The sequence below is a fragment of the Pogona vitticeps genome, chromosome 1 (genome assembly GCF_051106095.1).
Source record: "Pogona vitticeps strain Pit_001003342236 chromosome 1, PviZW2.1, whole genome shotgun sequence".
Classification (NCBI taxonomy): Eukaryota; Metazoa; Chordata; class Lepidosauria; order Squamata; family Agamidae; genus Pogona; species Pogona vitticeps.
In genome coordinates this window covers 58,910,159-58,934,287 of record NC_135783.1, presented here as the reverse complement: position 1 = coordinate 58,934,287, position 24,129 = coordinate 58,910,159, and the positions used below count along the sequence as shown (strand labels likewise).

General features: G+C 40.8%; 1 long non-coding RNA gene across 1 annotated transcript; it reads right to left on the bottom strand.

Moving 5' to 3' along the window:
• Positions 1-4,761: 4,761 nt before the first annotated feature.
• LOC144585884 (uncharacterized) lies at positions 4,762-15,718 on the bottom strand. Its single transcript, XR_013540483.1, has 2 exons — positions 10,947-15,718; positions 4,762-6,625 (listed from the first exon to the last, which is right to left on the bottom strand). It is a non-coding gene; the product is annotated as an uncharacterized LOC144585884 (long non-coding RNA).
• Positions 15,719-24,129: the final 8,411 nt, after the last annotated feature.

The following is a 24,129-nucleotide window of genomic DNA, read 5'->3' as shown; positions in this document are numbered from 1 at the left end:
AGATCTTCCCCCCAAGCCAGAAACAATGTTTATGTTAAATTTCTGGAGTTCTGTGCAAATTTTATGCAGAAGCAAATGTGGTATAGTGCAACATTGCTTAGAGACCTCGGTTCAAAGCCATTTTCAGACATGAAGTTGGAAAATATAACCTGTAACCATCACACTTTATGGTCTTGATTATCCTTTTTAGATGGTAAAGTGATGAGGAGAACCAGATATGCCAGGTTGCGTTCATAGGAGGAACAGCAGGACATAAATGTGACAGACAGATGGATAGACAGACACATGAAAAGTAATTTTCAGGCATCAGAAGCTTTGAATGTGTGGGGAATATATGGCTGGATGGCAATTCTTCTTAGCCCTAGCTAACAATGCTATAGCTAGCAATGTTTTCATTGTTTTAGCAGGACTTTGATCAATAACAAATTGTTATGCTACCATTTATGTGATGAAGCTTTATGTGGTAATGTATATTGGACAAAATTGGTGGATATTAGGTTGCTAAGTTTTATTTGAAATTTTACTATTTATGCAAAGTGCTTTTAATACTTGCACGCTGTTTGTTACATGTGTAATGGCTGTCTGTAGTGTGGGTGTGCACCACTCCGAGTGTCTCCAGACAGAAGAATGGTATATACATGAATCTGAGAAATGAATAAATAAAACAGCCAGCATAACCAATAGTGAGGCATCATGGGAACTGTAGTCCAGCTCTGTCAGGTAAGCCTCACATTCTCCATCACTGTTATAGAAAAACAGCTAGTCATGTGCTAATAAAACTATTTCTGGACAAAAGATAAGCATGCCTGTTATTTTGCCTTGTCTCTGGACAATTCCTTTCCTATGTATGACAGTGTACTTCATGAAGGAGTGAGTGTTCACCTGTGCACCATCCCCACCTGCCAGGTGAATTATAGCGGGAATAGCTTTGCTGCCTTATGAATTTTCTTGTTTAGAGAGCCTGAGGAGAAAAGAAAGGTGCAGAGGCATGGTGTGTAGATGCTTGTGCAGAAACTATAAAACAAGTCATTAACCAGCAGTAATTCATGCTTCTCAAGGCACAAGGTAAAGCTGCGTTTAATCTGAGTGATGCCTCAAAATGGTTTTGGTACAAGATAGCTACAGAGAAAATGTGGCGGATGCAGCAGGAACATTACTCTTTTAACCTGAACTGTTTATGAAGCATATCTCAACCACAATTCTAGGGAAACTCTTCTCAGAATGAGAAGTGGGTCTCCCTATGGGGGGGGTGGGGGGCAAAAGCATTTGGCAGGGAAGCACACACACACCCCTGAGGATCGTGAAGGACAGAAACAAGGACTAGCAAAGCTAAGGAATGGAGGAACTAAATAGGGATAACATGAAGTGAAAAGTAATAACAAGGGCACTTGTTTAAGAGTTAGGGTTTTTTTTTAAAGAAAAACATTAGAACCCTTGGGACTTACATAGATTTCACTTTGGACAGTTGAATAAAAATCTAAAGAAAATGATTTGTGAAAGAGATATTCAGACAAAGGAATCTATGTGTGAGGTCTAATTCTGGATCAAACTAAAATGACACATGTGGGTTTCTAAATAAATAAATAAATAAATAAATAAATAAATAAATAAATAAATAAATAAATAAATAAATAAATAAATAAATAAATAAATAAATAAATAAAAGGGGGTAAAGGTAAAGGTTCCCCTTGATAAGTAAGTCCAGTCATGTTCGACTCTAGGGGCCCAGTGCTCATCCCCATTTGTAAGTCAAAAAGCTGGGGTTTGTCCATAGATGCTTTCCGTGGTCACGTGGCCGGAATGAGTAGAACAGAACACCATTACCTTCCCCCTATTCGCCTACTTGTATTTGCATGCTTTCAAACTGCTAGGTTGGCAGGACGTGGGTCCAGCAACGGGAGCTCACCCTATTGTACAGATTCAGATTTCTGACCTTTTGATCAACAGCCCAGTGGCTCAGTGGTTTAACCCACAGCGCCACCCACATCCTTCATAAAAGGGGGTAGCAGGTGGCAATTGCAGTAAAAGGAAATATAAACCTTTCTCCTTGTTCTGTGGTCTTGAGGAAAATTCCTCCTCCAATATTTGACCTGGGAACAAAGTTCTCTTGGTGGTAATGGGGGATTTTGCACCAGAGCACTTACTCTGAAAGAACTAAAGAACAAGATGCCTGGCATTGGGGCACTTGGTGAGTTCCTACATGGAGTGCCTCATGCATGGTTGTGAAGACACCAATTTTCCAGAGGTGTTTGGTCCCTCGGATACAAGTGAAGATGTTTGTGGAGGATTCCACCTCCACCTTGGCAGACTTTGATTTGGATCAGGAACATGTTCCAGCAATTGAGCCAGCAGTTCAACAAGTTCTTCCTTCTCCTCCTGGATGTTTGAGGCCTGGGAAATAACAAAGAGCAACAGTACAAGAGTGGTTTTCAACAAAACCTGGAAATGTTGGTGGTCAACTCTCCCAAACCAGTCACAATATCAGGTAAGCTAATTTGAAAGACAGAGGAGATGAGAAGAGCGCCAGCTGTGACTATCATATACCTTCTAATGATGGGTGGTTATCTGTAATGTATATTTCAGCCCTTACCCATAGAAGAACTTAAATAGCAGGGCTGATGTTTTTTTTAAAAAATGTAAGGGACATAACCTTTATTCTTCTAAAATTATTTCAAGGCCAAACTTAGAGGACTTCTCCAAGGCACTGATGTAAAAGCCACTGTTCCTGGACATCTCAATAGGGACCAACTATTGTAAATATAAACTGCAGTTATCATAGTCAACTCTTGGACATTAAATCTAACATTACCACACTGCTTAATATAAGATTCCAGGGTGCAAGAAACATTTCCACTAAACTCCTGAGAAAACTATTTAATTTTTCTCTCAGGCAAGGGTGAAGAAGAGGAGCCTTAAGCCAGCCCTGGCCCATCATCTGTTTTTTTGTGCTCCTGTGTGACAACACTTCCCTCTCCCCATACCCGGCACCCTGTGGGACCTGAACCCACTTATTGTATGTATGTATGTATGTATGTATGTATGTATGTATGTATGTATGTATGTATGTATGTATGTATGTATGTATGTATGTATGTATGTATGTATGTATGTATGTATGTATGTATGTATGAAGCACGTTTGTTTTGTCTGGAATAAGTTTCAATTTATTCACCCTCATCCAGTCCATTACTGAGACCAAACACTGATCTAGAGCTAGGAAGTAGCTTCCTCAGATTTAGGTAGCAAGGAGAGGTAGAGTTGGGTATCATCTGCATATTGGTGACACCGAACCCCAAAATTCCGGATAATCTCTCCCAGTGGTTTCATGTAGATGTTAAATAACATAGCAGACAAAACAGAACCCCAGAGGGACCCCACAGCTCAGCGGCCAGGGCAGCGGTGAAGAAAATACACAAAGGCATCGCCAAGCCACTGCATGGCAAAACTGACAGTGGGCAGAACAAAGGCAGTTTTTGGCTTGGCATGCATTCATAGCTATTTAATCAAAGCCACTACAAACACTCCCGTTCTTTGTCTCCTTTTAATTATGGCTGAAGTGCAGAGTACACAAGGATGTAACAGATCTGGCTAATCCCAGAAGCAGGTGAGGGAGCATTGTGTAATCATTGCTACTCCTACATGGGGGCAGGGTAGGGGGGGTGGGAGGAAGGAAGGAAGGAAGATGCATGGCTTTGTCCCACTACTCTGTTGAAGCATGTTTGCTTTAAGCCCATTCCAGGATAGGAAATGTGCGGGTTTTACAGGCAAAAACCTGGCTGTCTAAGGAGCAAATGAGTTCTGCAGAGGCTCGGACCTTTTTCTCTTGATGTGAAATATTCACAGATATTCCCTCCTCCTCCTCCGCCCCTTGCCATCTAGTATGCTGCACATCCACCGTGACACTGCAAAGCGAGACGTCTCAGGAGGCCCTTGATGCCTGCTGCAGAGAGAGAAAGAGGGAGAGAGAAAGAGAAGAGTTATTAGCATTTCGTGCAGATCTGACTTGCTGTGACAAATGCCAGAATATCTTGCAACCTGTAAATTATGAAAACGGGTTTCTGGAAATCATGAATATTTCTTGCCTGCCTAAACTTACTTTGGTCAAAATTTAATATTAAAATTCTGTTCTAGCATTTTTACCTTTAGAGGCCAAGGCAGGGTTTAGCACAGAGGCACTCTATTTTATCTCTTTTTATTACCCCTGGGCAAAGGATTTCCATTCTGTGACCTCCCCTTCAGGTTTCTGTTTTAACTCTTTAGTGATGCATACTGTATATATGTATCTATGGCTAGAAATTCTGAAGCCTGTCATTTCAGAATGTGTTTCACAGCACTATTTTTAAAAATTCAAAATCTCTTGGAAGTCGTGGAACACTTCTGCTTTTTCATACTAGCATCTCCTAAATCTCATTTGAAGTTTCACATTTGTAGCCATTGTGAGAACAGAAATGAGTATTAAAAATAATAGCTCATGTGCTGGGAAATGACACTGGGAAATAAGCAAGTCATTTTTTATTTCTTGAAATGTATAATTTAAAATTTGTGTATTTAAAGTATTGATTTGTCACTTTTATTCCTTTCAGGGCTCCACAAGTGATATACATCAAAATAGGCAAAAACATTCCCTAAACAAGAGGGATAGCTGCGTTGGCCCTTTGCCTCAAAATTTACATCAGGCTGAGCATGACTATACAACATAAAACTGGACATTGGGAAGTCCACTTTTGTATTGGGTTTTTGGGGGAACAGAGAATTGTCCTCTTTCTTTTTCTTTTTTCGGTTCAGCCAGCAGGGGTGGTTTAAATTTGTTGCAGTTGGTTTTGACCAATAAAATGTTGCAGAGTTTTGGATTTCTGGTCAAACTCTCTTTTGCTATGCAGTAGAAGTACAGTGACCCACAGAGAAGAATAGCTACAAGCTCCCTAGAGTCCACCCCTTTCTCATTAACTGGCACTTAAAGTATCAGTAGCTTACTGTGAGACATTTGAAGGAGAAATAATTTAAAAATATTTTCTTTATTATTTATTATTTTTGGAATGTTTCGTTATCGATGCTGCTAATGGATTTATATTATTTTAACTGTATATATGTTTGTTGGTAGCCGCCCAGAGTGGTAGAATATACCAGATGGGCGGGATATAAAAAATAAATAAATCATCATAGGCATCCTTCAGTCTCGAGAGACTATGGAAACATGCTCTGAATTGAGGCGTGTCCTCTCCAGAGCATGAAGCCTACTTACAGTTGCTTGAAATTACAGACTTGCATATACTGCTTTGTTTACTGCACACATATTAGCAACCAGCTAAACAGATCAACAGCAGTAAAACAACTACCACTAACCAATGAAAGAGAAGAATAGAACACTCAGCAGAGAGGCAGGGTTCTCTTTGAATTTAAAGGCTGAAAGGAACAATTGTTTAGTGCTGAATAGACAGACAATCATGCCAGCCCAGAACATTCCCTCCCAGTCACTCAAACTACAGATAGCAGGTAAAGGTGTAAATAAAACTCCAACATAAAAGAAAGGGGAGGGGTTAGAAATTTCCAATCAGCATTTGTTAGCAGCTTGTTAAGGCAACTTCTGATCTTAGGGCTCAGTGTAAATTGAGTTCTCTGCTGACTTCTGCAAATCTGGATGTCTACAGCAAATTCACTTGGGGAAATCTGATTTCACAGGGGCAAATCACAGTGGATCAACTCATATTCCCCCCCCCCCACTGTAGAGTTGCACCCTAAAAGCATCCTTTTAAAAGCCAACATTCTTTGGAAGCTGATATTGGGAAAGCAGGTGGGAGATGAGCTTATAAAATAACTTACATATAGACATATGTACATATATAGAGAGAGGCAAAAGCATGAGTAGTTTGCCTTGAACAATAATTTACTAGAGAAAATAATGAGAGGCAAAGGGAGTAGAGCAACGCTCACCAGGCTCGTGAACCAAATTCTAACCACACTGTTGCAAGAACAAACAGCAAAAGCTCTGGGTGGGATCTCTTGTCTTTGGGTGGGACCTCCCTGAGTCTTGACCTGGAATACAACACCCCCCTTCCTTCTTCTCCAGAAGTGCTGAAGGGAACTTATGTAGAGGTGTAACTTAGCGGGATGCCAAAGCTTGCCTATGGTCCCAGTTCTCGACGCCTAGAAAATAAGGCCAGGAAGAACCATGCACATACCTGAGAAAGGTGTGAAAACTGTGTAAACCCATCAGAACAACAGGCAGAGCGATTTCCTTGTAATCCTGTCCCACTCAGCAGACATGACTCTTGGAAGGTTCCCCTTGACAATTTATCCAGTTGTGTCCAACTCTAGGGGGCGGTGCTCATCTCCGTTTCCAACCCACAGAGCTAGCGTTTGTCCAAAGACAATCTTCCGTGGTCACGTGGCCAGCGCGACTAGACATGGAACGGCGTTACCTTCCCACTGTGGTGGTACCTATTTATCTACTCGCATTTTACATTTTGCATGCTTTCAAACTGCTAGGTCGGCGGGAGCTGGGACAAGTGATGGCGGCCCACTCCGTCACGTGGATTCGATCTTACAACTGCTGGTCTTTTGACCTTGCAGCACAGAGGCTTCCACGTGCTCTTGGAAATGGTGTGAAGATTTTATAGGGCTGGACCTGCCATGACGCAAAGTGATACCACTATTAACATTCCCTTTCCTCCTCCACACTACAATATAGTACAGAGTTCAAGGGGAGTTATTTGTGTATGTGAAGTAATAGTACAAGCATATAGTAAAGTAGTTCCCACCAGACCCCTTTGGAAAGTATGAGTAAGGTTAAATGTCTTTTTCTACTAAACTGAAGCTACATTCACTTTAATATATGGAAGAAGCAGATGGAAGCAACATAAACTGCAACATAAACATAAATTGCAAAATGCAGATTATATAAATATATGATAGATAAATATGATTTACAAAAGAGGGTGTCACTAATACTACCATCGTTTAGTCATTTAGTCATGTCCGACTCTTCGTGACCCCATGGACCAGAGCATGCCAGGCCCTCCTATCTTCCACTGCCTCCCGTAGTTGTGTCAATTTCATGTTGGTTGCTTCGCAGACACTGTCCAGCCATCTCATCCTCAGTTGTCCCCTTCTCCTCTTGCCGTCACACCAAGGAGTCTTCTCTTCCATGAGATGGCCAAAGTACTGGAGCTTCAGCTTCAGGATCTCTCCTTCCAGTGAGCACTCAGGGTTGATTTTCTTAAGAATTGATAGGTTTGTTCTCCTTGCAGTCCAGGGAACTCTCAAGAGCCTCCTCCAGCACCACAGTTCAAAGGCATCAATTCTTTGGCGGTCTGCTTTCTTTATGGTCCAGCTCTCACATCCATACATCACGAAAGGAAAAACCATAGCTTTGACTATTCGGACTTTTGTTGGCAAGGTGATGTCTCTGCTTTTTAAGATGCTGTCAAGTTTTGTCATCGCTTTCCTCCCAAGAAGCAGGTGTCTTTTAATTTCGGGGCTGCTGTCTCCATCTGCAGTGACCATGGAGCCCAAGAAAGCAAAATCTGTCACTGCCTCCATATCTTCCCCTTCAATTTCCCAGGAGGTGATGGGACCAGTGGCCATGATCTTAGTTTTTTTTAAAATTTATTTATTTATTTTAAAATTTGACAAGAAAGCAAAAAGAGAGAGAGAAAAGAAAAAAAAGAGACTAACCCCTAAAACTAACCCCACCCCCCTTTGGAGTCTGGGACTCCAGCTTCGTTAACCTATCTGCTCCCCCAATTTCATTTCCAGTATGTGCTAAGTGAGTATCTATACATCATAAACTTTACCCTACACTCCTATCTTCTTTTGGGCCCAAGAATATATTAGTTGCCATGATCTTAGTTTTTTTGATGTTGAGTTTTAGGCTGTTTTTTTTTTTTTTTTTTTTTTTTTTGCACTCTCCTCTTTTACCCTCATTACAAGGTTCTTTAATTCCTCCTCACTTTCTGCCATCAGAGTGGTATCATCTGCATATCGGAGGTTGTTGATATTTCTTCCAGCAATCTTAATTCCGGTTTGGGATTCCTCCAGTCCAGCCTTCCGCATGATGTATTCTGCTTATAAGTTAAATAAGCCGGGGGACAATATACAGCCTTGTCGTACTTCTTTCCCAATTTTGAACCAATCAGTTGTTCCATATCCAGTTCTAACTGTTGCTTCCTGTCCCACGTATGGGTTTCTCAGGAGATAGACAAGGTGGTCAGGCACTCCCATTTCTTTAAGGACTTGCCATAGTTTGCTGTGGTCCACACAGTTCAAGGCTTTTGCGTAGTCAATGAAGCAGAAGTAGATATTTTTCTGGAACTCTCTGTCTTTCTCCATAATCCAGCACATGTTAGCAATTTGGTCTCTAGTTCCTCTGCCCCTTTGAAATCCAGCTTGTACTTCTGGGAGTTCTCGGTCCACATACCGCTGAAGCCTACCTTGGAGGATTTTGAGCATAACCTTGCTAGCGTGTGAAATGAGTGCAATTGTACAGTAGTTGGAGCATTCTTTGGCACTGCCTTTCTTTGGGATTGGGATGTAGACTGATCTTTTCCAATCCTCTGGCCACTGTTGAGTTTTCCAAACTTGCTGGCATATTGAATGTAGCACCTTAACAGCATCATCTTTTAAGATTTTAAATAGTTCCACTGGGATGCCATCACCTCCACTGGCCTTGTTGTTAACCTGGCTTTCTAAAGCCCACTTGACTTCACTCTCCAGGATGTCTGGCTCAGGGTCAGCAACTACATTGTCTGGGTTGCCCAGGATATCCAAATCTTTCTGATATAATTCCTCTGTGTATTCTTGCCACCTCTTCTTGATGTCTTCTGCTTCTGTTAGGTCCCTCGCATTTTTGTCCTTTATCATGTCCATCTTTGCACAAAATGTTCCTCTAATATCTCCAATTTTCCTGAACAGATCTCTAGTTTTTCCTTTTCTGTTATTTTCCTCTATTTCTTTGCATTGTTCATTTAAGAAGGCCCTCTTGTCTCCCCTTGCTATTCTTTGGAAGTCTGCATTCAATTTTCTGTAGCTTTCCCTATCTCCCTCGCATTTTGTTTCCCTTTTTCTCTCTGCTATTTCTAAGGCCTTGTTGGACATCCACTTTGCTTTCTTGCATTTCCTTTTCTTTGGGATGGTTTTTGTTGCTGCCTCCTGTACAATGTTACGAGCCTCTATCCAAAGTTCTTCAGGCACTCTGTCCACCAAATCGAGTTCCTTAAATCTGTTCTTTACTTCCACTGTGTATTCATAAGGAATTTGGTTTAGATTATACCTGACTAGCCCAGTGGTTTTTCCTACTCTCTTCAGTTTAAGCTTGAATTTTGCTATGAGATGCTGATGATCAAGGGCCGCAGTCAGCTCCAGGTCTTGTTTTTGCTGACTGTATAGAGTTACTCCATCTTTGGCTGCAGAGAATATAATCAATCTGATTTCCATATTGCTCATCCTCTTGTGTTGTTGGAAAAGAGTGTTTGTGATGACCAGCTTGTTCTCTTGACAAAACTCTATTAGCCTTTGCCCTGCTTCGTTCTGAACTCCAAGGCCAAACTTCCCTGTTGTTCCTTTTATCACTTGGCTCCCTACTTTAGCATTCCAGTCCCCTAGAATGAGAAGAACATCTTTCTTTGGTGTCAGTTCTAGAAGGTGTTGTAAGTCTTCATAAAATTGTTCAATTTCAGTCTCCTCAGCAATGCTGGTTGGTGCATAAACTTGGATTATTATGATGTTGAAAGGTCTGACTTGGAATCATATTGACAGCATTCTGTCATTTTTGAGATGGTATCCCATTACAGCTTTTCCCACTCTTTTGTTGACTATGAAGGCTACTCCATTCCTTCTATGGGATTCTTGCCCACAATAGTAGATATGATAATCATCTGAACTCAATTCACCAATTCCTGTCCATTTTAGTTCACTGACGCCCAGGATGTCATTTATTCTTGCCATCTCCTGTTTGACCACCTCTACCTTCCCCAGGTCCATAGATCTTACATTCCAGGTTCCTATGCAGTATTTTTCTTTGCAGCATTGGATTTTCCTTTCACTTCCAGGCACGTCCACAGCTGAGCGTCCTTTCGGCTTTGGCCCAACCACTTCATTAGCTCTGGAGCTACTTGTACTTGTCCTCCACTCTTCCTCAGTAGCATGTTGGACGCCTTCCGACCTGAGGGTCCCATCTTCCAGCGTCATATCTTTTAGCCTTTTGTTTCTGATCATGAGGCGTTCTTGGCAAAGATACTGGAGTGGCATTGCCATTTCCTACTCCAGGTGGATTGCGTTTAGTCGGAACTCTCCACTATGTCCTGTCCGTCTTGGGTGTCCCTGCACGGCATAGCCCATAGCTTCTCTGAGTTACTCAAGCCCCTTCGCCACAACAAGGCAGCAATCCATGAAGGGGACTAATACACCAGTTTCCTCCAAATCTGTTTGAGGCCATTTCGTTGAATCTAAAATGTCTCTGACTGTATTACAATTTTAGAAAGTACCTTCTGTATCAAACACATAAAAGGACTGACTCTTCTGACTGGGTTTACACATAAATTCAGAGCCAAACTAGCCATAACACTGATTGCAGCATTGCTTCACATATGTCTGAATGTAAAATCACATGGAAAACACAAGTGCGGCATGTTTTGGAACTGAAAAAAAACTGGCTTTCTTTTGGCTCAGATTGCTGAGATGCACATCACAAAAGCAACAGCATCACTGCAGAGAAGACACTGTAGGAAGAGAAAATGCTCATTCCCAGAACATTTGTCTTAATCCTCAGACTGTAAAAAGCAGCAGTAGCAGCCTATTATTTTATTTTATTCCTATCTTGCTCCTCATAGCAAGTGATCGCAAAGTGGGTCAAAACAAGAGCAACAATTACAATTTTTTTAAAAAAAGCAGAAATGTATTATTATTACTGTCAAATAACATATTCTTAACATTCTAAAAGTTGCACATACTTTTGATGAATGGAGCATTTCCCAAACACTACATCCAGGTGGCTAGGAAAATGCAGTCTCCCTGAGAGTGTAGCTGACTGCTCCCCTATTGTCAAGGTTTCCTGAGCACCCTTCTGTCTGTTTCATTTGTCATACCAGTTTCTTTTGGTGACAGATGAAGAAAGAAGGGGAATGAGGAAGCAAGGTAAAAAGTAAAATCAATTTGTTTTGCAATGATTTTTGGCTTCATGCCTAGCCACTTGGAATTATAACTGGATGTATACTCAACATTGTTTTTAAAGCTACTAAATTATTATTTATTTGTCTTTATTTCAATTTCACCTACCCACACAAAAGCCATCCAGGGAGACAAATAAGTAATAGTGGGGTCTAAATATTCCTATGGTGTTTACACTATCCAGGAATTGTAATACAACAGTGAGATATGATCCAATGTTACTTTTGGCCTCATAAAATGTTTTTATGAGCTATAAAATGCTAATAAAAATTGAAATCAAATACAAATAAAGAAAAATATTTATAATACAATATAGGCACTGGCATTGTCACAACTGCCAATATATAGTTCTGATTCTTTGGTTGCAGATTATTTAAAAAAAAACTCACTGATCCTATGGAAACACATTATGACATCCTGAGTAACCAGTTCTTAGAATAATTGTGCTTATTCAAATAGAGTATAATACTAGTGCACTCCTATGCATGCCTACTCAGACATCCCACTGTGTTCAGTCAGACATACAGTACTCCCAACTGAGTATGCATTGAAATACAGGACAAGATATAAATCCTTGCTTGTTTCTTTCCCACATTTGCTGGAATGTTGTTGCACAAACAGTGCACTCTGTACGAAGCTACATTGGCTATTCCTTTGCTACATGAACTTCTAAAATGAGATGTGTCTGATGGGTTGTCACTATGGTTTGATTAACCAGCTTATCCTTCTGTGCTTTGCCCATGTCAGTGCATGTGCATACGTGTTTGCGCATTTTGCTCCAGACACAAAAGACAGTACAGTAGTTTTGCACAGAGTCGTTTTATTGAAATTTCAAAAAATCCAAACGAACCCCTCCCAGCAGCTTCTTGTCTTGTTCTAACACTGGAATTGAGAACTTTTTTGATGTGTCAACAAGACTCACAATTTCAACAAGGACATATAATTTTGAAAATATTCTTCATATGGCCACATTGCAGCCTGAAAGAGGAAGAAAAACAACCGCATAGAAGTCATCCTTAACAACCATATGGAAGAAAAACACAGAAGTAAAAAAGATTTATGAGAAAGGTTGGTCTAGAGAGCTTGGTCAAATCACTTCCCTGCAACCAACACCTTCATTCTACGTACATGTTTTGTGCTGGCCTCAAGTATGATTAGCTGGCTGGATAGCTTAGTAGATTAGGACAGTCCCAGGGTCCTCCCAGATGGGAATGGTAAACCATTTCTGAATACTCTTTACCTGGAAAACCCTGAAAATGGTCACCATAAGTTAGAATTGATTTGACAGCACTTTATGATTAAGTGTGACTAAGGCTTAGCTTTTGTGAAATAGCTTTTTGTCTCCAAGGTGAACCACTGAGCTGTCCAGCCAGGTAAAGTGAACTACAAAGCCTTACAAGAACATATTTTTTTAAAAAAAATCTGAATGATTTCTACAGTGAGAAGGATGAAAAACTTGATGGGGGGCAGTGAGTTGTCAAAATCCAAGTCAAGCTTTTGCTTAGTCAAGATGGAACCAGGCCAGGCTCCATAATCTGCAATGAGTTATAATGTTTTTAAAAATACATTAGTAAATATTGCATAAATAACTCATTTAAACAAGGAAGATGCCTAAATCCTGTTTTCTGAAGAAGTCTTCCTGTGCTGTACAGCTTTTATTGCACCTTCCACCCATCTTTTTCATTTTTAAGACACTTGCAGACAGACAGGTTTCTGTTTATCGGTTGTGTTGAGCTACCATATCTTATACGTACAGTCAGCTGTGAGACCTGTATGGGTGGTTCCTGCAAGCCAATTGAGCAGAATACAGTAACAACAAAGAAGGAAAAACAACAAAGTGAAACAAAATAATATAGCAGCAAAGCACACACACACACACACACACACACACACACACACAAACACACACACTCTCTCTCTGTCTCTCTCCTAAACAGTAAGAGAAACATTTTCTTTGGTAATAGCTCCATAATTTTTCTGAATGTTTTTAATTGGTGTTGCATTATTTAAATCTATCTTTAATTCTTATGATTTTTTAAATCATGACTTTTTTTAAGTCTGTATCCTGAAGCACCTTTAAGGGAAGTCCGTAAGGGAAGGCTTGTAGTCTAGTGAAGCATTTTGACTACAGAATGAAGAGACAGTTTTTGACCATGTTTTGGTGAGGAAACAAGAAAAGAGACAATCTTTAGGAGAAACCAGGCAGGAGTTGGATCTCTCTGTGCAGTACTGTAATCACAAACTGTTTTCAGAGTACTTTCGATCATGCACAGCTTCTTCTGGTTTTTCCCTGCTACTTCCTGTGTTTCTCAGAGTTTTTTCATGTTGCATAAAATGCACCAAACCAATCTTTGTCCAGATGTTTCTGCCAGCATTCACTTATGCATATGAACCTGCTACCTTATTTCGCTGCATGTGATGTAATGACACGACTGAAGATGTAACCCTCCTTGCTGACCCACTCCCATTTCTTCTCTTTCCCCAATCTTTCCCTATTCCTTATAGCTGGATTCCCTATGGCCATCACATTGTGTATTTTTTTAGAGAGGGAATGAAGTTCACAAATATGATTTATACAGTCTGTAAACAACACCCATCCCTTGTGTATACCAAGCTATGTTGCCCCTTTTCATTTGCCTTTTTCCCATCCCATAATCCTCCAAGAAAATCATTGTAGGATGACATTCACCTCAAAAATGGTATGTTATGTTTCTCTCTCTCTCCTCAGAATCCCAGGGCCTGCAGAGTCCACAATTCTCTGCAGTGTGAAGAAGTCTCTGTTATATCATACAGAGATGGAAAAACTTAAAAATCCCAGAACCCTACTCCTACCAAAATAGGTGGCCACGTTGGGTGGAGTATTCTGTGGGTTGCAGTAGAAAAGAGCTACATTTCCAATCTCTTCATTATTGACAAAAGACCACAAACATATTAAAGTGTAGAAAAATGTTTTGTTTTGTTTTTTATCATTGGTCAAAATCCTGCTGGGTGGATCCTGCCTCTGCAGTGGGAATGAGGTCATTGTCAGTGGCAGCTGGCCATGATTTAAGACTTTTGTTTTCAGTTGTTATGTGGACAGAGTTTCATCTCATTACATGCAAGGAATGCACAGCCTGAAACACGTCCTTATGGCCTCTGAATTAAATCACTATAAAACATTGTTGCATACTAAATGTGTATCTGTCAGTCTTAAGCCAAAGAATTTAGGAAGCAATATAATTTAGAGACTTTTTTGTCATGAACTAAAGTCTCTTGCCACCTCAGGCAAATAGTTTGTTTGCATAAATCAGGCTGTGCTGGGAGACAGCATACTGTCATTATCTTTACCTTTCTAGCTTTTAACTGACCTCAGCCTCTCCACAGATGAACGGGTATGTTTGTTTTCTCACAGGTGCAGTCCCCACAGCTAATGAAAGAAATTTGTTCACGGTGGAATCACTGGTTCTTCTAGAAGTGAACTCTATCCACTAGACAGTATTTGCATATGAAGTCCAAGAATGCTCTCCTGGTACATTTTCATTCGGATCTGGTATCAGTCAACAAAATGAAATCTGACATAGGTTTCGGCTTACAAAATTCCATTTGATACCAGGCCAGGAAGTTTAGAAAATTTAAAAAGAAGTATTTGGTATACAAATAAAAATAAATAATTGCTTTTTAAAAATATGCTGTCATCTTGTTCTCCAGTTATGGTGATTCTGATAGTTTCAAGGTACATGAGACATTCAAAAATTGGTTCACCATGGCATAGACACACCCTTAGTGAGCTTCTGTGATTGAGGAGGGATTAGAACCCTGGCCTCCTGAATTCAAGTCTAACACTCTTATCAACTATACCATACTGGCTCTAAATAAAGAATACAAAATATTTTGTTGATGCAGGACTAACTGGCTTTTTATGAACAAAACAAGGAGAAGAATCTTAGGTCATGTAGAATTAGGAATATGCTGTATTAATTGTTGGAATTAAACCTAATCCTCTCTGCCCCATCCACTGTGACACATTGGGTGTCTACGAGAAAGGGTCTTTAGCAGTGCATTCCTTCCCCATAGAGGTGGACATTTTATTTTCTCTGGGATACCAGGTAAATGCCTTGTATTTTCCCAGGCCCTTTTGGAGATTAGATTATATTGTGCTTTAGTATGGTGACATAGCCCAGTGATTTTTTTTTCTTTCTCTTTACTGTAGAGTGAGCTGTCTTGTCCTGCCCTTCGTCACTGTCAAAACACCCAGATGTGTGTAGCTTGCTAGGACAAGTCTGAAACTCCCCAATCTATTCTTCCAGCTTCTGTCTCCTGATCACATTGGGCCCATAAGCTCATTTCCTTCAAGAAAAAAACCAAGGCTGCTAGCAGGTCATTGCCAGTCTTAAAAGTGTATTGCTCCTTGCTATGACTCTCTAGTGATCAAGCAAACCCACTCGTTATATCATGATCAAACACAAGGATTCCTAGACTTGGATCTCCAAATGTGATTGAAGTACAGTTCTCACTATTCCTAACAAGATAGGTCTTCTGGGAGTTCAAGTTCACAATATCTGGCTATCCAATGTACTAATCCCAAGAACTAAAAGAAAAACTAATTTTGCAGAGAGGTAGTTGTGTTAGTATGTTCCATCATGTATACTAAAAGGAGAACACAAATAAAATAAATACAAAAATGTTGTAACACTTCCCACAATATTTCCACAATACCTTTGGTTTAGTGGGACGTGGTGGCACTGCAAGTTAAACCGTAGAAGCCTCTGTGCTGCAGGGTCAGAAGACCAGCACTCATAAGATCAAATCCATGTGAATGTAGCTTCAGTTTAGTAGAAAAAGACATTTAACCTTACTCATACTTTCCAAATGGGTCTGGTGGGAACTACTTTACTATATGCTTGTACTATTACTTCACATACACAAATAACTCCCCTTGAACTCTGTACTATATTGTAGTGTGGAGGAGGAAAGGGAATGTTAATAGTGGTATCACTTTGCGTCATGGCAGGTCCAGCCCTATAAAATCTTCACACCATTTCCAAGAGCACGTGGAAGCCTCTGTGCTGCAAGGTCAGAAGACCTGCAGTTGTAAGATCAAATCCACGTGACGGAGTAAGCTCCCGTCACTTGTCACAGTTCCTGCCAACCTAGCAGTTCAAAAGCATGTAAATGCAGGTAGATAAATAGGTACCACTTCACTGGGAAGGTAATGGCGTTCTGTGTCTAGTCACGCTGGCCATGTGACCACGGAAACTGTCTTCAGACAAACGCTGGCTCTATGGCTTGGAAACAGGGATGAGCACCGTGCCCTAGAATCGGACACGACTGGACTAAATGTCAAGGGGGGCCTTTACTTTTACCTTACCTTTGGTTTTATTTTTGTATTCTTTTTCATTCTTCTGCAGTTTGTTTGTTTTACTACAGTGGCTAAAGTCCTGTTACTGAATGCCATACACGTAAGGGGAATAAACTCAAGCAGTTTTGATATTTTCTGGCCATTTGTTGCATGCCTTGGCACAAGACTAAAAGCATAGCCAAGTGTGTGACTGGGTATATCCGAGCAGATCACAGCCAACACTATTGTGCACACTAGTTACACACATATGTGTGTGTGTGTAAGTTGTGTGCGTTTATATACATATTGGTTTGCACTGCATAATTGCAATAGGATACTGGCCAATGATATTTTCTTTTGCTATGTTAACAGATTAACTTACTGTACAATTGCACGTCAGTTTATGCAGAATTAAGTCCCACTGTGCACAGGGAGTCTTCCTCCCCAGCACACATGCTTAGGACTTCAGTTCCAGATAAGTGAATTTACCAGTCCTAATTGAAGAAATTCTATTGTCTGTACTTTATTCTATGCTAATTACATTGTCTTCCCAATCAGTTTCCATAGCCAAACCCAAGCTTTCTGAGTCTTAGTTTTGTACTCCACCTGGTAAACCACATTAGCCCTCAAGATACTTCAGTTGTCCCCAAATAATCCAGGTAAGACATTACAATATAGGTTTCAAGTGAAAAGGAGAGGAAAGCTATATAACAAGTGAATCAACCATGCACAAAGTAGTAAAATGAAAACTCTCAGCATCCTTTTAATGCTAGCTTGCACAAAACTGTTGAATTTTTCTGGTTCTCTACAGGTTGTATAGATACAAGCTGCTGCTTGCTACTGGAAGTCCCCTTTTTCTTGGTCTGACTGAAGCATGTGAAGAATCAAGGGAACTTTTGCAATCCAAAATTTGTCTCACTGAAACCTGGTCTGCTTTGTGCTGGAAAGTAGGCTTCTGTGATCAGAGACACATCATGCCACAAGCTTCAAGCATTTGATGCAGAAACGACCCCTTATCATACTTTTTCTAATCATTCGGTGTATCTTGTCTATGTAGTTAGATTTCTAGTTACAACTTTGGAATCCACCACGTTGATTCTAATGCTATGGATTCCATTGTGTTATAAGAATGATTTACATTCACAAGCTCTTTGGTGAGAGATCTGGGATGTCTCTCTTCACCCTGTATGAAATGGTTCCAACTGAGAGCAGTTCTCCAATATTTCAATTAGAATTTCTTCTGTACCACTGCCAACTGAGATACTTGTTAACACAAGGGCCTGGACCTGTGAGTTTACCTGAACCTTCTAAATTATGGCTGTTTTAACTATCTTCATTCAGGACACATTAAACTGGTTTTGGTGAGGTCAAAATTACACTCGTTACTGCTTCACTACTGATAAAGCTTAATAATAAAGCTCTCATTGCGGTGTCCACACTTTACTTTCTCTCCCCCCACCCCCAGCTTCCGTTACCTCAGTTCAGAAGTCTGAACATAAGGATTTGGTTTGTTTTCCTTTTTGGCAACAAAACACAGCCTTGTTCTCTGTTTTCAATGCCGTAATTTCATTTCCAATCTCAATTACCGGCTTTTATATAAGAAAGGTAAGGCATTCTCCACAGGAATGGTTGGCTACCATGTTTTGACAGTTTGGCTGCAGTTAAAGTATAATTAAACTTCTCAAAAACACAGGTTTGGAAACTCAATCACATTGTTTGCACTTGGGAAAGAAACCCTTCTCTTTGTACTCTCAGAAGGAGAATTAATTTGTCCTTCACTTTCTGTAGTGAAAGCAAACAGTTGGATTAAGAATTCTACTATTATAAGCAATGCATAGCTAACAGTGGGGGGAAAAATAACATCTGAAACAGGATAAGCTTTGATCATACTTCTGTGTGATAGACAGGATTTCTTTTTAAGAAACACCCTGAGTGAGTCACTTGAATTCTGCACATACCTCCCCTCCCCTACATACAACAGCAGGAAGTGTGGGCATGTGTTGTATATATAAAACCCTCAGGCATAAAGTTTTAAAGTACATTCAAATGGCACTCCTCCCCTCCCCCATACCACATCCCATTCTAATTATGGTGCAGAATGCAGCATCTGTGCCTAAGAGCTGTTTGTCTGGCTTACATCAAAAGCATTGTTTTGAACGGGGGGGGGGGGTTTCATAGTAACTTTGGGCTTCGTTGCACCCAGAGAAGCATGCATCTTGAAAACATAAGAATGATCAAACACAATGTAATCCAAAGAATGGGCACAATGTGGCTTGGTATCTATCAAGCTAGTCCAGAGCAGCAGTAGCTCATGTCTCCAGAGGAGCAAGATGGATCCTGCAAGGTTTTCTGTGTTAAAGGTAATGAGTAATCAACTGTTATTTAGAATGAAGAAAGATAGTAGCAGAGCTTTTGATGGGTGTGAGCAAGAGAGACTCGAAAATTCAATGAGTTTACAATGTGACAAGAAACAAAGGACATTTCGTGAAACAAACCTGCTAACACGAGCCAAGGAGGGTATAAAATCTTCCTAACCTTGTTTGGTTATAATCTGAAGAAGGAATGCTCTGTTGTAGTCATTAAGTCTGAGGTGGATGCCAATGAACAAAAATAGGGGCAGGAATCTGTTGTAGTAAATGAAAGACACAAAGCTACAACATGAATGAGAGTGATGTGGAAGAATTTGACCAGGTCATCTCTGCTTTATGCTTTAGTAAGCATATGGGGAACAGATTACCTCTCCTCTGTCAAAATAATGCTACCACTACATTATGAACATTGTGCCTTTCCCCATAGAAAACAATTTCTGCTCTTGGTTCTTTCAACTCTCCATCCCTTTCTCGTGTCACGATTCAACTTTTTAATATTGTTTAATTTTGTCCTCCTTAGGGAAAATAGACAAGTGCAGGCTTGTTGTGGCATCTACAGCCACATCACCACTGATAAAATAAATCATCATATGATGAAGTCATCTCACAGTGTACAAAACCAACGAAGTGGTGCAGGATGACTCCAGGTCAGTGGTTCATGATATAATATATGGTTGCTGCTCCCAGACTCTGGAACTCCCTCCCACAGGAAATCAGGCTGGCCCCATCATTGGTGTCCTTCTGCAAGCAGGCAAAGACCTTTGAAAAGCTGTAATTTCTTTAGTCCAGGAAGTCCCTTCATTAGTCCAGATTGCAACTTTTTGCAACCATTGTTGCAGCTGTAGTGAGAAATTCATCATCTGGTGGCCAGACTTCTGGTGATACCTTCTGTACTTAGGTGTTAGATTACAAATATGCAGTCCACCACTGACTCCTTAGTGGAGATCATACCAGCTTTGTAGAATTTACTTAATCCAGACAAGACAGAGGTGCTCCTGGTCAGTCAAAAGACATATCAAGGAACAGGGATGCAGCCTGTGCTAGATGGAGTTATGCTTCCTCTGAAAACACAGGTGTGCAGCTTGGGGGTGCTCCTGGATTCATCTCCAAGCCTGGATGCCAAGGTTTTGGTGGTGGCCAGGAGTGCATTTCCACAATTAAAACTAGAGTGCCAGCTGTGTCCATTCTGGGAGAGGTCTGATCTGCCCATGGTGACACATGCCTTAGTTACATCTTAGCTGGATTAATATGTTCTAGGTGGGTTTGCCTCTGAAAAGGGTTTGTAAACTTCAGCAGCAGCCAGATTCCTAACTGGGGCTGGTTACAGGGATCCCATAACCCCCGCTGTCACAGTAGTTCCTTAGGCTGCTGATCCATTTCCAGGCACAGTTCAAAGTGCTGTTCCTAATTTGTAAAGCTCTAAACAGCTGGGGTCCAAGCTACAGTATCTCTTGCATTGTGAGCATGCTTGAGTGTTAAGATTATCAGGAGATGCCTTTCTCTTGATCCCGCCACCTTCATAAGTATATTCAGCGGGGATATGGGAGAGGGCTTGCTCTGTTGCTGCCCGCAGAACTCCTGTGGGAACCCCTACCTACAGGAGGCCATGCTCGCCCTATCTTTACTGTCCTTCCACAAGCAAGCAAAGACCTTTCTCATCAGGCAAGCTTTCCCTTAAGGATTGACTGAATCAGTGGGTCTGCTCTAGTTGCAACTTCCCACACTAAGCAAACGGTTTTCAGCCACAATGTCCTAGTGAGATGTCCCTAAATTGCTTCAAAACAATGTTGCTTAAGCCCATTTCCTGTCAAACTTCTGCAAGTATGTCTCTGAACTTTATCCATTTTGAATGCCTCCCTGGCAGTATATAATGGACAGTTACTTTAAATGTTCCCTTTGTTTACCTAGATCATAAAACAAAGACTTAATATGGATTGCCATTTTGCTTCATCTCTGAACACTGAAACCACTTACAGCACAGTGGTAATGAAAAAGATGGACAGATTGCCACGCACTGACGGAGCCTTCATGGATTTTTCTAGGGGTTGTTGCCATTGGCATCAATGTTGCAAGACTGTCTCTGCAGATAATGATTGTCTTCTAGCCCAGCCAAGTGACCCAGACGGCACTTAGAGACTCTCAGATAATACTGCAGTAGAAATCACAGCATAGACACATAGAAGAAAGGTAAACAAGGGATGCTTGAGAAATCTTTACTGCTGAAAGACATTTATCCTATTTGCAAATTCTCTAACATCAACTCATGCAAAAGGCTGAACTGGAGGACTCCCAAGCCAGAATTAAGATTGCTGGAAGGAATACCAACAACCTCCGATATGCAGATGATACCACTCTGATGGCAAAAAGTGGGGAGGAATTAAAGAACCTCTTAATGAGGGTGAAAGAGGAGAGTGCAAAAAATGGTCTGAAGCTCAACATAAAAAAAAAACTGAGATCATGGCCACTGGTCCCATCACCTCCTGACAAATACAAGGGGTAAATATGGAGGCGGTGACAGATTTTACTTTCTTGGGCTCCATGATCACTGCAGATGATGACAGCAGCCATGAAATTCAAAGATGCCTGCTTCTTGGGAGGAAAGCAATGACAAACCTCAACAGCATCTTAAGAAGCAGAGACATCACCTTGCCAACAAAGGTCTGCATAGTCAAAGCTATGGTTTTTCCAGTAGCAATGTGTGGAAGTGAGAGCTGGAACATAAAGAAGGCTGACCACCGAAGAATTGATACTTTTGAACTGTGGTGCTGGAGGAGGCTCTTGAGAGTCCCCTGGACTGCAAGGAGAACATACCTATCCATTTTGAAAGAAATCAACCCTGAGTGCTCACTGGAATGACAGATCCTGAAGCTGAGGCTCCAATCTCATGAGAAGACTCCCTGGAACAGCCCCTGATGTTGGGAAAGTGTGAAGGGAAGAGGAGAAGAGGATGACAGAGGACAAGATGGTGGACAGTGTCATGAAAGCTACCAACATGACTTTGACCAAACTCTGGGAGGCAGTGGAAGACAGGAGGGCCTGGCGTGCTTTGGTCCATGGTTTAATAACTAAACAACAACAACAACAACTGACATCAACTAAATATACAGAGATAGAGAATGAGAGAGTGAGAGAAGAAAAATAGGGATGGATAAGGTTTTCTTGCTTTTTTAAAAAAGACCTTGTATAAAAAAATGGACCCAAAGAATATTCCCCATAAGATACTGTAACTTACACACTTCTCTTATGAAACATAGTCATGTCTGGCTAATAATTCAGTTAAGTATGTTTCCTAGACTAGAATCTAGTCCAAATCTGGACTAGAACTCACAATGGTCCACACATTAAACCTTTTCCAAAATCCTCTCACCCATCCCGGTTTGTAGCTGGCCTTTGGAAGCTACCTTTAAGCTCTTAGCTGAGGGTCAGTTTCAGTGCTGTCTTTATTTTTGATTATAATTGTTTTGATTTGATTTGTTTTCATTAGCTGCTATAAAGTTTAGGTTAGATTATGCTACAAAGGGCTACAAACTTAATCCTCAAGTACAACCAGCACACTTGTAAAAGCTGCATGACTAGGAGAAATTCAGCAGGTTGAGTTGTCCGTACATGCCAAACAGTAGTGCTGGCAGAGAAAGGAAGTCTCAGGACCAAACTACGCAATACAGGTAACAAATAATTAAACTGTAATCCTTAAATTTATGTGGTTACTCTAACATGAGTTTTGCCCTTGGTGAATTAACTTGCTTTTGCTTCATAATGTGTCAGTTAGGACGCCTGACGTTTTCATGCCTGATGTCACAAGTAGGGATGTGCACTAGCACCAAAATTTAGGTTCAGAATTTGGAACTACAACCCTTTGGATGTGGAATTTGAAAATTCAGAATTTCTGGATAGCTCAACCTCTGTCCTCTGATCTCAGCCCCGCTGATCATACGGGTGTTATAAACACAAGAGCCCTCCTACAAGGAAAAGTTGGGTAGAAGTCCAAGTAAATAGATAAAACACTAAAACCAATCCGATAACCAGGGATTAAGCACATGCTGGGGGGTAGGAATCATAGCCAGGGAAAACACCAGGTCGCTTCTAGTTCTTAAAGAAGACTTACAATTAAATATTTAATTCTGCTTGAGAATCATGAAGCACAATATTGTAAATAAGCAGACAGTGGGGTTTATGTGTGCCCCATTATATTTCTACTTATTTCAGCTTCATGACAAATGCAAACATTGTATCAAGTATGGCTTTGCCATCGTGTATTGCATAGAATCACTCTCACTAAGTTCATTGGAGGTTGGCAATGTCTTTGAGGCCCACTGAACTCCTTAAGTGGCTCTAGTTTAAAGTGTACTTTAGCCATGATATTGCAAAATGTGTTGAGGGGCTGTGGTGGGGAAATGGGAATAAGAGATGGTTTTAGGCCAGCCACTGTATTTCAGCTTTAATCCCGACCCCATCTTTAAGGCCAAAACAATAACAATATAGATTTATCTTACAGGATAGATGTATTACTCAAATAATGGCAATTTTTTCAGGTGGTTTTAATCTGTGCTTTGAGCCCTCAGAGAAAATCGATTATAAGTGGTAACAATAAGTGGTAGCAAGTGGTCCAATGCAGTCAGATCAGAGAGGGGACACATTGAACTCCCAAAGTGGCTCTAGTTTAAAGATCAGGAAAGTTTAGTCCCATAGGACTGCCCCCTATGTATTATTTATGAAAGGAAACATGGTACAGAAATATTATTTATCTGGCTAATTCTGAGAGAGTGCTTTGAAGATGGGTGCTGAAGGGAGAGAAAGACACAGAGAGAGAGAGTGTCCTGAATAAATGTCCTTACCAGCTGTTTTTGTGAGGTTTTATTATTTACAAACCCATAGGCCACACAAAAAAAGCACTGCTTCTCAGAATGACCCATTTACTTCATGCCTGTATTTTTCTTGTTTAGTGGATCATCCTTTGCTCTTGCCAAACAGAGTCAAAGTCACCACTGTACGTCCAGGTTTTTTCCGCCCTTGTTTCTTGGAAAGCACCACTTAATACCATGTCAAGAAAAACAAACGGAGCAGGTTTGCTTGCGTTCTATTTAAGGCAAAGCACCAGTGGCAGTTCCAATAACAAACCCACATGAATATTGATGCCTACTGGGGCTACTGTGGGGAGGGGAGGAGGGGAGACGGAATATAGCACTCTTTTCATTCCTTTGGGCATTGCTTCCTGCCCCATATGAAATAAAGATAGGGAATGAGAACCTAAGACTATGCAAGCAATTCTCAAGCAGTGTT